The sequence below is a fragment of the Odontomachus brunneus genome, unplaced genomic scaffold (assembly GCF_010583005.1).
Source record: "Odontomachus brunneus isolate Ranch 3 - 2012 unplaced genomic scaffold, Obru_v1 Obru_scaffold_112, whole genome shotgun sequence".
NCBI classification, from domain to species: Eukaryota; Metazoa; Arthropoda; class Insecta; order Hymenoptera; family Formicidae; genus Odontomachus; species Odontomachus brunneus.
In genome coordinates, this window is record NW_022639562.1 from 1018637 (window position 1) to 1033884 (window position 15248).

The following is a 15248-nucleotide window of genomic DNA, read 5'->3' on the forward strand; positions in this document are numbered from 1 at the left end:
GAAAATAGAGGTCGTATAAAAAATTTTTTCAAGCAAAAGTTATTTGCGTTTTTACGTTGAATAAAATGCCGTAATAAAAAATATGTATTTCTATTTAAAAAAGCAAAGTTGACCTTGTTCTGACCTTGGCGACGCCATCCTATGTCAAATAACTACTATTGTTGAATGTGTTTTTTTAAGCTTTACAACTTTTGTCTGAAACATTTTTCTCTCCCGTGCTTGGTTTTCGACATATTCGACTCGATGGATTAAAATGGTCCACCCTGTATATACAGGATGTCTCAGACCTCCATGATGACCCTTTGTGAGAACGTTGAACGTATTGTGGTGAGCAAGAAAATCCTGTGCCGTTTTGCGATATTCGCAATAATAATCGAAATATTAATTAAAAAGATTGGTCAATGATCACGCGCAATATGGTAGATGAGCTACAGTGGCGCCGTCTACTTATACATGGCGTTGTATACTTATACATTAAGTCTACTTATACAGTGGCGTTGTATACTTATACATTAAGTCAAACTGAACAAAAAGTCCTTTACCATTTCGTAAATGACCACATAGATTTTTAGATATTAATTAAGGGGTAAAGCCACTGTAGAGCCTCTCAAAAAAGGCCTATTTTTAATAATTTTTTTACGGGAAAACAAAAACAGTAAAGAAAAATCCTTTTGAAGTACTTTATCCTACATACTTTGAAATATACAAAAAAAATTTTTGAATTGTTTTATTACTTTATTTCTTAAAATGGCGGTGACAGAGCTCAGCAACGATGACCACTCGTTTCGGAAGATGCCTCACGGCCGGACAGAAATCTGCTCCAATTTTTGCTCTAAAACAAAAAACCAATTTTTTTTAATTCTTTATGTCATTAGCTAGCGAACTACGTACGAAATTAAAAAATAATTTTTTTTGTAAAAATGACACAAATTTGAAAAAAAAAATTCATTTTTGACGAAAAACTTTGCAGAAAATTGTTTATATAAAAAGGTTTACAACGAAACGTAAAATCCGTACGTAGTTCGCTGACAAACGTATTTTAGAAGCTACAGTCAAAATTTCAAGAAAATCGGTCAAGATTTGTGGGAGTTATGAGTCCGGCCAGCTTAAAAAAAAGTGATTTCGAGAAAAACGCGTTTAAAATTTTATGTAACAATCAGCGATAGAAATTTTTCATTTACCTTTAATCTGCGACTTTTACCTGCACCATACAATTGGCTTTCCTCATTGATGTTCTCCTCCTCCTGATCCTTCTTGGCCGATTTTAGCGATGATCGAGCCTCTTTTGCAGCATCTGCCAGTAAGCGCTCCGAATACTTGATGCGCCGCGCGTCAGTCTCGAAGCAGTAATTGTAACAGTTCGATCCAATTGTCATGCTTAATTCTTCCATAATCTTCATAAGGTTTGAATATCTTTCATTGTACGTGTAAACAGCAATATTACTTGCTGTATCAATAATAACTTTGCCACTGGAAACTGATTTTGGAGCCATTGACCAAATCAAAGCGTTGTAACTTTCATTACTGTTTTGGGTGTAGCCACCTAAACAATGTTTAAGAAGATCGTCACTATTTAATTCTTCATAGATTGGCTTAATAGCATCAAAAACCATTTAAGGAAAAGTTGGCTTATGCTTAAATTCAGCTAATTTATTAGTGGCTTTCGCCTGCTGCCACTTGCACCACGAATATTTACCGTGCTGTGGCTTTTCGTCTGTGGATAACTTATGATAAAGGGTCGCCCAGATCTCTCACCTCATATTTTCAATTGAATCATGATTACGATGGATAGCTAATCCGAAAAAAACAGACAATTCATTTATAAGTTTAGCAGTTAATTTGCCTTTTCCTCCAAGTCCTTTCATGGTTTTCTTCAAGTTGCGAAGGCGGGTACCATTCGTTTTTGGACGTGATCAATACATTCCTTTTTCTTCACTGATAAATTTTCTGTTTGTTGTGATTCCAAAAGACCTTTAAAAGTTTTAGAATCTCCATCTTCAATGTAATTTGCGTATTTCACCTGATGCAATTGTTTTGAGCGTTGGAACATTTCAATGACTACATCGACTTCCATTTTGCCGGTCGAACCCTCATGATTCGCTTGACATTCGTTAGCGTGTGATGTTTTCCATTCTTCAGTGTCAACTTTTTTCTCCCAAAACTCACAAGCTTGCAATACTTAGACTTCACAACAATGTTAATTACTTTTCCAGAGAACCATCCAATTAATGTTACCAATCCGAACAGTGATGAAAAGTCATGTTTTCTCCACGATTCATCGCCTGACACTGTTAAACCATCTGTTTGACCTTTTTCTATAGACAAAGCCTTTTCTTCTTGAGCTGCCATTAGCATACTTTTTTTAGCAACTGTTTCAGTTGCGCGTAAAATTGTATGCATGAGTCTATCGTAAAATGAATGAAAAATCGGTCGAGGAAGAACCATGAAGGCGCAAAAATTTTCTATTCCATAAAGACCAACACCCAATAATCGCATAGCAAAAATCATTCTACGATTTATTTTATATGAATTATCAATAAAAGGACAATTCGGAATGAAAATGTCGCCGCAGTTCACTAGGAACCTAAGAAAATCTTACCCAAGCTTAACTGTGTGTAACTAATCCCTTTATTATTTTCAGAAGGATTCCTTCCTAAACGCTTCACATTTTACCGAAAGGTACGACGCTTCAAACTTCCAAAAATGACACTTAGGAATTTTTCTTTGTTAGAAACCTTTTGTACCTTATTTTTAAGACTTTAAAGCATCATTTAAGCAAAAAAAAAAACGATTTTTTTTTAATTCTACAGTGGCCTTACCCCTTAAAAAAATTTGTGCATTATGGTATATAATCGGGAGCGGTGCACTCTTGGACACGGTGCATTTGGACACTGCCAATCACAGCACCGTGTGATTAGAGACATTTGTAGGGTCCCTTGGAACAGCGACTTGTGATTGGACTGTGTCCAATTGCCCCGTGTCCAACTGATATACACCCATATAATCATATATGTAACAATTTTCTTTAATATTTAAAAATCTATGTGGTCATTTGCAAAATGGTAGAAGACTTTTTTGTTCAGCTTGACTTAATGTATAAGTATACAACGGCAGACGGCGCCACTGCAGCTCATCTACCATATCGCGCGTGATTATTCACCAATCTTTTTTAATTAATATCTCGACTATTATTATGAATATCGCAAAACGGCACAGGACTTTCTTGCTCACCTTAATCCGTTCTACCCAGGTAATAATTCGTGCGAGCTCATATCGTCCTCACGCGTGCGTCTCACACAGTGTCCGCATAGTATTCTCACGCTGTCCCACACGACGTGATGGGGACACGCGTGCGAGCGCAATGAATCGCATTGTACAATCACGCCGTGAACTCATTGAGTTAATGTGTGCTAAACTGCATGCACGTGCTTATTATTGTTAGTGCAAAACCAAAAATATATGTATTAATTTATATGTATTAATTTCATATAAGGTTTGTTTTGCGTCGCACACCCCACGTGCTCCTACTTGCTCCAACGCACTCTGATTGGTTCACGTCACCACGCGGACTAATCAGAGTGCGTTGAAGCGAGTAGCAGCACGTTAGGGAATGCGACGCGAACAAACCTATAATCAATTTCAATAATAAATAATAATATTTTTACATTTTTATATTTAAAATTGTATTGTAGATATAAAATCACTAGACGGATTTGCCTTCATATGAGATTCATATTGCTCGCGCGCGTGCGACTTCACCCGGGCGGGTTATATCAGTCTCATTTGCGGATCAGAGATCCCAAAGCATAGAACGTTGAAAAAACGTTGATGAGACGTTGCAACGTTAAAGATAGAAGTGCAGGTGTTTTTTCTCCATAGAATATATGTTGATTTTTCTACATTGATTACAGGATATTGCTGCAATGTTGAATATATATTGAACAAAAGTACAATTTTTTGCAACAATATTTGAGGAGCATTGAAAATTATATTATTAATAATATTAAGGAAAAATTTTTTATTATATAATAATATCAGGTGTATATCTATAAAATGCGGATTTTTTAAAGGAAAAACACATGTTAATTTGAAGTGAATGGTTAAAGCTATTTGGCTATATATATGGGGTGTATATCAGTTGGACACGGGGCAATTGGATACAGTCCAATCACAAGTCGCTGTTCCAAGGGACCCTACAAATGTCTCTAATCATACGGTGCTGTGATTGGCTGTGTCCAAATGCACCGTGTCCAAGTGCACTGCTCCCATATATATGCCATTCGACGCTACAACTTTTTCCCATCTTTCTGGCAAAAGATGGATTCCGCGACGATAGAAACTTTCATCTTTCGAAGCAAACCATGAATCGATCCATTTTTTCACTTCTTCGAAATTAGCGAAGTGCTGCTCAGCCAATCCGTCCGCCATCGACCAGAACTAGTGATAATCCGAATAAGTGATAGTTGCTCCGAAGGAGCAATATCCGGCAAATACGGCGGATAGGTAGCACATCCCAATTCAATTCTTTTACAGTTTTCTTGACAACTTTTGTGGTGGGGGCCGGCGCATTGTCATGTAACAAAATCACTTTTCCATGTCCTTGGGCCCATTCCGGAAGTTTTGTGATAAATGCATGGTTCAAATTGATCATTTGTTGTCGGTAGCGAGCAGCATTAACCGTTTTACCAGATTTGAGAAGTTCATAATAAACAATACCCTTTTGATCCCACCAAACACAGAGCATTATCTTCTTTCCGAAGCGATTTGGTCTTGCAGTCGATGTTGATGGTTGGCCTAGATCAACCCATGATTTTCTTCGTTTGGGATTCTCGAAATATATCCATTTTTTATCATCTGTGACGATTCGATACAGAAAACTCTTCCACTGATGTCTTTTCAGCAGGAGTTCGTTGGTGACTTTTCGATTCTCCATCTGTCTTTCAGTCAAATCGTGTAGTACCCATTTTCCTTCTTTTTGAATCTTTTCCATTGCGTGCAAACGCTCGTTAACACGTTTTTGAGTCACATTTAATACTTCCGCCAATTGTGATTGAGTTTGAGTGGAGTCTTCGTCCAACAATGCTTGCAACACTGCATCTTCAAATTTTTTCGGTGGTTTTCTCTTAGCCTTGTTTTTCACATCAAAATCACCAGTTTTGAATCGATTGCACCAACGTTCACAGGTATCTTGAGATGGTGCATGTTCGTTGTAAGCTTCTACAAATATTCGATAAGTTTGAGCAGCAGTTTTCTTTAAAATGAAGTAATGAATCAAAACCTACCGCAAATGGTCTTTTTGGTACGAAATTCGACATTTTCAAAGCAGAAAAAGACTATGATATTTACACTCTCACAATTTTCTACATGTATGGTTTTGTAGGTTAGGAATAACTAAACAAAATACTATATATATCAAATCACCACACGTAAGAACGAACGTATGTGTGGCACCATCTGTTAGGAAAATCCGCATTTCATAAGTATACACCTGGTATTAATAAAATAAATTATTATAAAATTTTATTATGTTAATATATATGTATTATATATATTATATTATGTATATTATATCATAATTATATACATTTTTCTTATTATTTATATATAAAATTGAAATGTGTTTAACCAATTTTGCGCAAACCCTGAATATTCTTTTATTTCATAATATTCTCTATTATATAGAGTCTGACGCAAGCTGTATCGATAACAAAAAATATATAAAAAACGTTAAACTGGAAGGAATAGTCGAAGTCATTTTGCAAATAACTACATAAACTTTAGAGATATTAAATAAAATAGATAGGCGAATTAACGCGTGTATTTGCTATCCAGATAGCATAGAGATGAACAGAAGTTCCTAGAAAATTCATTTTAAAGAATAGATATAGAATTAGAAAAATGAATACCCGAAGAATTCTTGAAGAATTAACCATAGTAAGTTCGTCTTGAAATATTCCTTAGAACTTCATTATAGCGAATACTTCGCAATTTAATTCCTAGAACACTTTGAGAATTCATGAGGAATTAGGGCTAAGGCAGAGAACGAGACGTAAGCATCGTAATCGTAGACGTAAAGTAAGGCAGCGAAAAATGTAAGCGTAAGGCTAATAGCCTTTCATGATTTACGTTTACGTTTTTCTCTGCTTTATTTTACGTCTACGACTATGACTCTTATGTCTCATTCATCTGCCTTAGCTCTTACAAATGTTTTATTTATAGCAATTACTTTTTGCGCCTATATTCAGTACATACCAGTGAGTGTATAATAATTAATTTACATATTTACATATAAAATGTTTAATTTATTGTTATTCACAGTAATTTATATTTTGTGGAATTAATTATATAGTTTTATATAATAGGGCAAAGAGAGGGAATTGGTGTTAAAATAACTTTTGATATATAAAGTTTTCACTTGTATCAATAATAAATATATTTATGCAAAATATATTTTATCCTTAAGTTTGTATTCATGTTTCTAAAATCCATATATAGTTCTAACAAACTCAATCGCATTATTTAAAAGCCATTTATTTTTAGATTTTGAGTTACATATTTGAAAGTGCGCTTTACTTACATTTGAAGCTCAGTTAGAACAGTATATATAACAGTATAACAGTTATAACAGTTATAACAGTTTTAACAGTATAGTATCCAGCGAAAAATGATTCGTTGATTGACGTCAAAATAACATCAAATAGACGTCGAAATCGTCAAACCGACGTCAATTTGATATCATTTGGACGTCAATCAACGAATCATTTTTCACTAGGTATATAGATGTCACAAACATGAAATCTTAAATAGCTCAGTGGAAAGAGCGATTGTTTGGCAAGTGGAAGACCCGAGTTCGATCCCAGCCGAGTCTGATGTTTTTCATCTCATATGGCATTAAAAGTGGACATCTACATATACACACAAGAGCAGCAGCACCCCCGGCCAAAGTTTTCTGATTTTTCTTTCATGTGGATACAATAAAATTTATTAAATCCGAAGAAATCTTTTTGAGTTGAAGTAATTCTATATGAATACTCTAAGAAGTTCTGAGGAACTCCAATCATGGTGCATGTAACTTCCTAAATCATTCTTATATAGTATTCTTCCACGAATTCCTAAGGAAGTACAATTCAGAAAAGGAGAAAACTTTAGGAACACTTAAAGAATTCATCGTGCTATTTGGATAGGTACGTTATAATATACTGTGAAGACTGTAAGTATACATTTTATAAGCATAAATTGTAAGAACATTGTCGTTGGAGTCATTAGGTGCTTTCCAATTGCTTAACACATCTTGACGCACACGTAAACAAAACCAGTTTATTGGTCACATATTATCTAAAATATCTTGTAAGATAATATGCAACCAATAAACTGGTTTTGTGTAACATAGTGTACGCAACTGGAAAGCACCCATTGGAATCACCGCGTGCCGCTCGATCATCAGATTAAGCAATGCAGTCAGGATAGATGGGATGACCGACATACCGGATTCGAAATTATCGAGAAAGAATTCGCGAAAGTTTTAGAGTGTGTTTGACAATTTTCGGTTTCTAGCAGTTATAAGACATGAGAAAATTAGGAATTAGTTTTTTATTATGAAACAATAAGAATAAATAAGGCCTTGAAATGTCAAGGAAAAATCAATAATCGCAGACATTTTTACATTATATCAAAGTTTGTGCAACATTAATTCAATGTTTCTCAATGTTACTGCAATATTCACATTGTTGCAATTCAACATTCTTTCAACATTGATTCAACATTACTGTGCTGTATGGGAATATTGCCTTAATGTTGATATAATGAAAAAATATAGTTAAATATAACGTTTCAATTCTTATTTATTCAATATTATCTACAAAACATTACTAAAATGTTATAAAAATGTGTTACGAGAACATTGCAGCATCATTATTTGCAACGTTATAGACCTTTCCAAATCTGGGTCAAAGTTTATTCATAATGATGTCGTATCCCAGATAGCACAGAATGTCCTATGGACGTCTATTTTATGTTCATTTTACGTTCACACGTCCATAGACATGCAATGGACGTCCATAAAATATCCAATTTTGAACATTTGTTAATGTCCATAATTTGAATATCTGATCTTGGACATCCATAGGATATCCATAGGATATCTGATCTTGGACATAAATGTCTTAAGTACAAAATTCGACTATAAGTATGTTGAGAATACGCGCTATCAACGCTACATATCATTCTATCCCCAGGCAGCAACGTCACGTCATTTTCACGTCGATAGATGGTGATTATTAGTCCTAGACGTCATGTAACCAATAACTGACGTTTAAAAAATGTGATAATTTTGACATGATAATAACGTTATTTAACGACGTCTATAATACGTTTTTGAGAGGTCATTTTTAATCAGTTGTTCGATAAGCAAAGGATGTAGCAGATTTATCTAATGTTTATTTATATCAACTGTATATGTAACCAACAGATTATTATTTATATACGTTGTTATTTATTTTTTATTTGCTTGCATCTCAAGCATTTGAATTTTAAGGAATAAACCTTATAGAACTTGTCCTACCATTTCTTACTTACAAACAGTGCATCGTTGCAATTATCCAGTTAATAGGATGATATTCCAAGATATGCTAATGAGAAAATGTTGACCCAAATAGTACAGAAATGAATAGAATTTCATAAAGAATTAATTTTAAAGATGACCTTACCTCATTAGAGCTAAGGGTTAAATTAACAATAAAAGTACAAAAAATAAAATTTTTATTAAAATTAAATCATTTTATTAAATCATATTATCAGAAAATTATATTACTGTGTTAATTACAACATATATAGACAAAATATAAGATATTTATATCGATCGATGAAATGGTGTCATGTCTAAAGCAACATAATCGAGAAGTGCGTCGCAGATTTAAGTTCGAATCCCATCAGTGCCAGTTTAAATGTGATGTAACATTGGAATCAATAAAAATTTAAAATTCTCAAATTCTAAAATTTTTAAGTGAAATCAGCAAACGCTGTGATATTTACGAATAGTTTCTGTTAGAAAATTGAACCGAATAAAAATATTCCGACATGTCATTTTTATATCTCTTTATGATGTCATTTTCATTATTATGAGATTTTATTATGACATCGGTAGGCTGTGACTTATTCCGGTCATTTTCATATCATTATTACGTGATTATAAGAGGATAATTGACGTCACGAATGATCAAAAACTGACATGAAAATCATGTCAAGAGTTGCCTTGGATAAACGTCCAAAATAAGTACAGAAACTTATTTCGGACATTTTATGGATGTCTAAATTTGTGTCATACGTACATCCTATGGACGTATATTGGATGTCCATATGTTATCTGGGATGTTAACATTTCATTTTAAAATATAAACATTTCATATAAAAATTAACTTTGAATTTTAATGTATTATTGTTCATGAACCTCTCCTACGTATATTTTTAAATATCTATTTTGAAAGATATAAATAGTAGAACACTAAAAAAAATGTCCAGTATAGGTCCTTTTTTGAATATTCCAAGGACGTTCAAAATAAATAAAAACGAACATCCTACGAACGTCCACCGGACGTCTGTTGGGCTTTATTCTAACATCTTATGGACGTTATCCAATATCCAAACTTGAATATCCACTGGACGTCCATAAAACGTCCATATGCTATCTGAGTATATAACATTAAATACTATATTTTTGAAAACGTTACATGTTATTGAATAACATTATAATAACATTATAGTAATAATTTTTTGCTTACTACTATATATATATATATATATATATATATATATATATATATATATATTTATATATATATATATATTTATTTATTTATTTATTTATTATATACATTTAGGATATATACATTATTTAATCTATTCTTTTATAACTTATTTATTTTAATATATATTTCAAATATAATGATATAATTTCAAGATTTGAACATGACCAAACAAAATAAATCATTAAAGCGCATGCGCAGAAAGGATGACTGCATATACTCTATTCGTACATAACAACTCTATTCATACATAACAACTTGGCCACCTTATACATAACAAGTTAGCAGTCTAGTAAGGTATAAAAGTTTATGATAACAAAGAACCTAAAAGGAACAATGGACATCAACGAAGAGAGACCGGTAAGTTATCTTTTGAAGTAAAAATCTATTGTACTTTTCGCGATGTGATCGTATTGTACCGTACTTTAAAGTATAAATGTTATGCTATTGCAATATAATTCGACTTTTACTTCTAACCTCAATTGAGCCCTGGTGAAAATATTTTGCTGAAAATTTCTAACAAAACAATGAAAAATTCAGTAAATTGGAACACTTTTCAATGAGTAAGGAATCATTTCAGATTTTGTAAAAATGAAAAAAGCAGCGTTTCAATAAAAATTTTTATTCATTTTCTGAATAATTATGCAATTTGTTTTTTTTTCTCTGAGCATTTACTGTAAAATACTGAAATTTTCCGAGAAATATATAAGATTAGAATTAAGATAAAAAATGAAGAGGAATTCCAATATTATGTTTTCTTATATTATTTTACTTTCTACGAAGTAATCTGAAGGCGATATAAATTATTTTAACTTTCACTGAAAAGGAAGTTTCTTTGACAATTTCTGAAAAAATATATATAACTGTATTTCTGAATTTTCTTTATTTTCCCATTTTAAATATATTTTATTAAACAATAGTCAGTTGCAATTTTATCAAAATAGCCCAGATAGCCCAGAGTTGAACAGAAGTTCCTAGAAAATTAATTTTAAAGAATATATATAGAACTAGAAAATGAATACCCGAAGAATTCTTGAAGAATTAACCACAATAAGTTTGTCTTGAAATATTCCTTAGGACTTCATTATAGTGAATACTTCGCGACTTAATTCCTAGAACACTTTGAGAATTTGTGAGGAATTAGGGCTAAGACAGAGATCGAGACGTAAACGTCGTAATCGTAGACGTAAAGTAAGGCAAAGAAAAACGTAAACGTAAGGCTAATAGCCTTTTATCTACGTTACGTTTTTCTCTGCCTTATTTTACGTCTATGACTACGACGCTTACGTCTCATTCTCTGCCTTAGCAAATGTTTTGTTTATAACAACTACTTTTGCCTATATTCCTATATTCGCGCCTATATTCAGTATATGCCAGTAATGCCAGTAATGTCAGTGAGTGTATAATAATTGATTTACATATTTACATATAAATTGTTTAATTTATTGTTATTCACAGTTATTTATATTTTGTAGAATTAATTATATAGTTTTATATAATAGGGCAAAGAAAGGGAATTGATGTTAAAATAGTTTTTCATATTAGGTGAAGTAAAAAGTTCTGAGCGTTTTCCGCTAGATGTCTTTAGTGAGCCATATCTCACGATGTATACATCGCATCGGGTCATGCTATACGGCGATTTAAAGGTGACATTACGCTTCAAAAAAAGTTCTGTGACAGTTTTGTGCTTGGTCAAGCCAGTTGTGTGTTATAGCGTTCCAAAATGGAGGTAAAAAAGAGAAAATTCGATACATTCTTCAGTACCACTACGACCAAGGTGAAAAGGCGGAGCAGGCGGCTAAAAAAATTTGTGCTGTTTATGGACCCAATACAGTATCGAATGCAACAACAAAGCGGTGGTTCCAACAATTCCGTTCTGGTAATATGGACGTCGAAGATGAGGCACACTCTGGTAGGCCAATCGTCGAAAATGTCGATAAAATCATGGAAATCGTCGAGTCGGACCGGCATGTGAGCACTTATTCCATTGCCCAGGAACTGAAGATTAGCCAGAAAACCGTTTGGAACCATTTGCATAAGGCTGGTCTCAAGAAGAAGCTCGATGTATGGGTGCCACACGAATTGACGCAAAAGAACCTTTTGGACCGAATTGATGCCTGCGATTCTTTGCTGAAACGTAACGAAATCGACCCATTTTTGAAGCGGATGGTGACTGGTGATGAAAAATGGGTCACATACGAGAACAACAGCCGAAAAAGATCGTGGTCCAATCGCGGTAAGCCGGCCCAAACGATCGCCAAGCCCGGATTAACGGCCAAGAAGGTTTTGCTGTGTGTTTGGTGGGATTGGAAAGGAATCATCCACTATGAGCTGCTCCCATCGGGCCAAACACTCAATTCGGACCTCTACTGTCAACAACTGACCAGATTGAAGCAGGCGATCGACCAGAAGCGGTCAGAATTGGCCAATAGGAAGAATGTTGTGTTCCATCAAGACAACGCCAGGTCGCACACATCATTAACGACGCGCCAGAAGCTCCGAGAGCTTGGATGGGAGGTTCTATTGCACCCGCCGTATATAAATAATATATAAAATGTTCACTTGTATCAATAATAAATAGATTTATGCGAAATATATTTTATCATTAAGTTTGTATTCATGTTTCTAAAATTTATATACAGTTCTAAGAAACTCAATCGTATTATTTGAAAGCCATTTATTCTTGGATTTTGAATTATATGTTTGAAAGTGCGCTTTACTTACATTTGAAGCTTAGTTAGAATAGTATATACTCAGCAAAAAATGATTCGTTGATTGACGTCAAAATGATATCAAATAAACGTCAAACCGACGTCAATTTGATATCATTTTGACGTCAACAACGAATCATTTTTCACTAGGTATATAGATGTCACAAACATGAAGTCTTAAATAGCTCAGTGGAAAAGCGGTTATCTGGCAAGCAGAAGACCCCGAGTTCGATCCTAACCGAGTCTGACGTTTTTCATCTCATATAACATTAAAAGTGGATATCTATAGATACACACAAGTATCCCCGGCCAAAATTTCTGATCTTTCTTTCGTGCGGATGTAATAAAATTTATTAAATCCGAAGAAATCTTTTTGAGTTGAAGTAATTCTATATGAATACTCTAAGAAGTTCTGAGGAACTTTAATCATGGTGCATGTAACTTCCTAAATTATTCTTATAGTATTTTTCCACGAATTCCTAAGGAAGTACAATTCAGGAAAGGAGAAAACTTTAGGAACACTTAAAGAATTCATCGTGTTATCTGGAAAATATGTGACAAACTTATATGAAATTTATATTCAACTTTACCTTATTTTAATATCTAACTTAAGTGGAACATCATTGCTTTTTAAAATTATTTTATAAAATATATTATTTATAAAATATAACTTAAAGCAAAACAAATAACAAAAAATTGCTAAGTATAATGACGAAGTCGAGACTTGTTTATATTAAAGTTAAAATATTCTGCACAAAGTGAGACTGTTTAAAATAAAAATTTGTTTTCCGCAGTTTTATAAGAAACTGGAATCTACTAATTTGAAAGTAACTGTTTGGGTAAAGTAAGTAAAAAGAAGTGCTAAATTAATAATCTATTATTAATCTATTAATAATAATTAATTAATAATAATTTATTAATAATATAGTAACTTAGTATTTGCTAATATATACTTCTGTTTCCGGTATGAGTGAGAGTGACTGGCGTTTTTAAGAGCGAGAGATAGAGAGTGAAAACTGAAGTGAAAAGGAAAGAGAGTGTGAGGAGAGTGAGTGTAGAGTGTAGAGGATGAAGAAGAGTGAGAGACGAATGGAGAAGTGAAGGCAAAAGCATTAGGGATATTATTAAAAGAGAGATCAGGATAGGATAAGTGTGTGTGTGTGTGTGTGTGTGTGTGTGTGTGTGTGTGTTTTGGATATTTTGAATATTTTCAGAATTTTACTGAAAAGAAAAGCACGTAAAGACGCGCTTGAGTTGTGTGCATTAAATAATATGTATGGACAAATTTCATATATAATTTTGCATAATTATGTATAGTTATGTATATTTATACATAATTATGTATGAAATATGTATGAAATATTTTTTTAACGGGACGTGTTTGCCAAATTAAGAAATGTGTCATTTTGACTGCATGTCCATAGACATTTGATCGATTTTGTCTAATGAAAGCTACAGTCCTGCAATATACTATTATCTGGAAATACTACTAAACTCATTAACTGGACAGATTTTAATTTGCATAATAATGTGTGTATATATATATATATATATATATATATATATATATATATATATATATATATATATATATATATAAGGTGTAGTAAAAAGAAATCCATTATTTTTCCAATAGATAGCTTTTGTAATGTGTATCTCGCGTTGTATAAGTGTGATCGGTTTACGCTAGATGGCGTTAGAAAGATAAGATTTCGTACTTAAAAAACTTCACAAACAGTTTTATGATTGTTTGACTCAGTATTGTTTGAGCGCGCGTCAAAGATGGACAGCAAAGAGAAAATACGCCATATTTTACAGTTTTTCTTCAATAAAGGCAAGTCAGGCGGCTGAAAATGTGAATAGTGTTTATGGTCCTGATACTGTAACAGCCAATCACGCGCAATTTTGGTTTCGTCGATTCCGTTCCGGTAATTCTGATGTCAAAGATGCACCATGCTCTGGAAGACCAATTGTCGAAAATGTCGATAAAATAATGGAAATCGTCAAGTCCGACCGTCATGTAAGCACTGTTTCGATTGCCAAGGAGCTAAACATTGCACAAAAAAGCGTTTGGAACCACTTGAATAAGGCTGGATACAAAAAGAAGCTCGATGTATGGGTGCCACACGAGTTAACGCAAAAAAACCTCATGGACTGAATTTCCATCTGCGAATCGTTGCTGAATCGCAACAAAATCAATCCATTTTTGCAGCGGATAGTGACTGGTGATGAAAAGTGGGTCACTTACGACAACGTGCGAAAACGGTCGTGGTCGAAACGCAGTGAGCCGGCGCAAACGGTGGCCAACCCAGGATTGACGGTCAGGAAGGCTTTACTGTGTGTTTGGTTGGATTGGCAGGGAATCATCCACTATGAGCTGCTCCCCTACGGCCAAACTCTTAATTTGGACCTGTACTGTCAACAATTGGATCGTCTGAAGGAATCAATCGCCCAGAAGCGGCCAGCTTTGGCCAATAGGAGAGGAATTGTGTTTCATCAGGACAACGCCAGGCCACACACATCGATAGTGACTCGCCAGAAGCTCCGGGAGCTTGGTTGGGAGGTTCTTATGCATCCACCTTATACTCCGGACCTGGCACCAAGTGATTACCACCTGTTCCTGTCTATGGCGAATGATTTTGCTGGTGAAAAATTTGCCTCAAGAGAAGCTTGTGAAAATCGATTGTCCCAGTTTTTTGCCAATAGGGACAAGAGTTTCTATGAGAGAGGCATAATG

The 15248-nt window shown here is 33.8% G+C and overlaps 1 protein-coding gene across 10 annotated transcripts in view; it reads right to left on the reverse strand.

Annotated features, from left to right (window-relative positions):
* Positions 1-15248, reverse strand: part of LOC116849333 (protein unc-79 homolog) — a 736358-nt gene that overhangs the window by 690728 nt on the left and 30382 nt on the right. Inside the window, exon 1 of one of the 10 annotated variants that reach the window (XM_032826382.1) lies at positions 735-2798. The exons of the other annotated variants lie outside the window; for them this stretch is intronic. The gene's annotated coding sequence lies outside the window, so the exon portion shown is untranslated. Of the gene's footprint in view, positions 1-734; positions 2799-15248 lie in introns of those variants that run through there. 10 annotated transcript variants of the gene reach the window in all.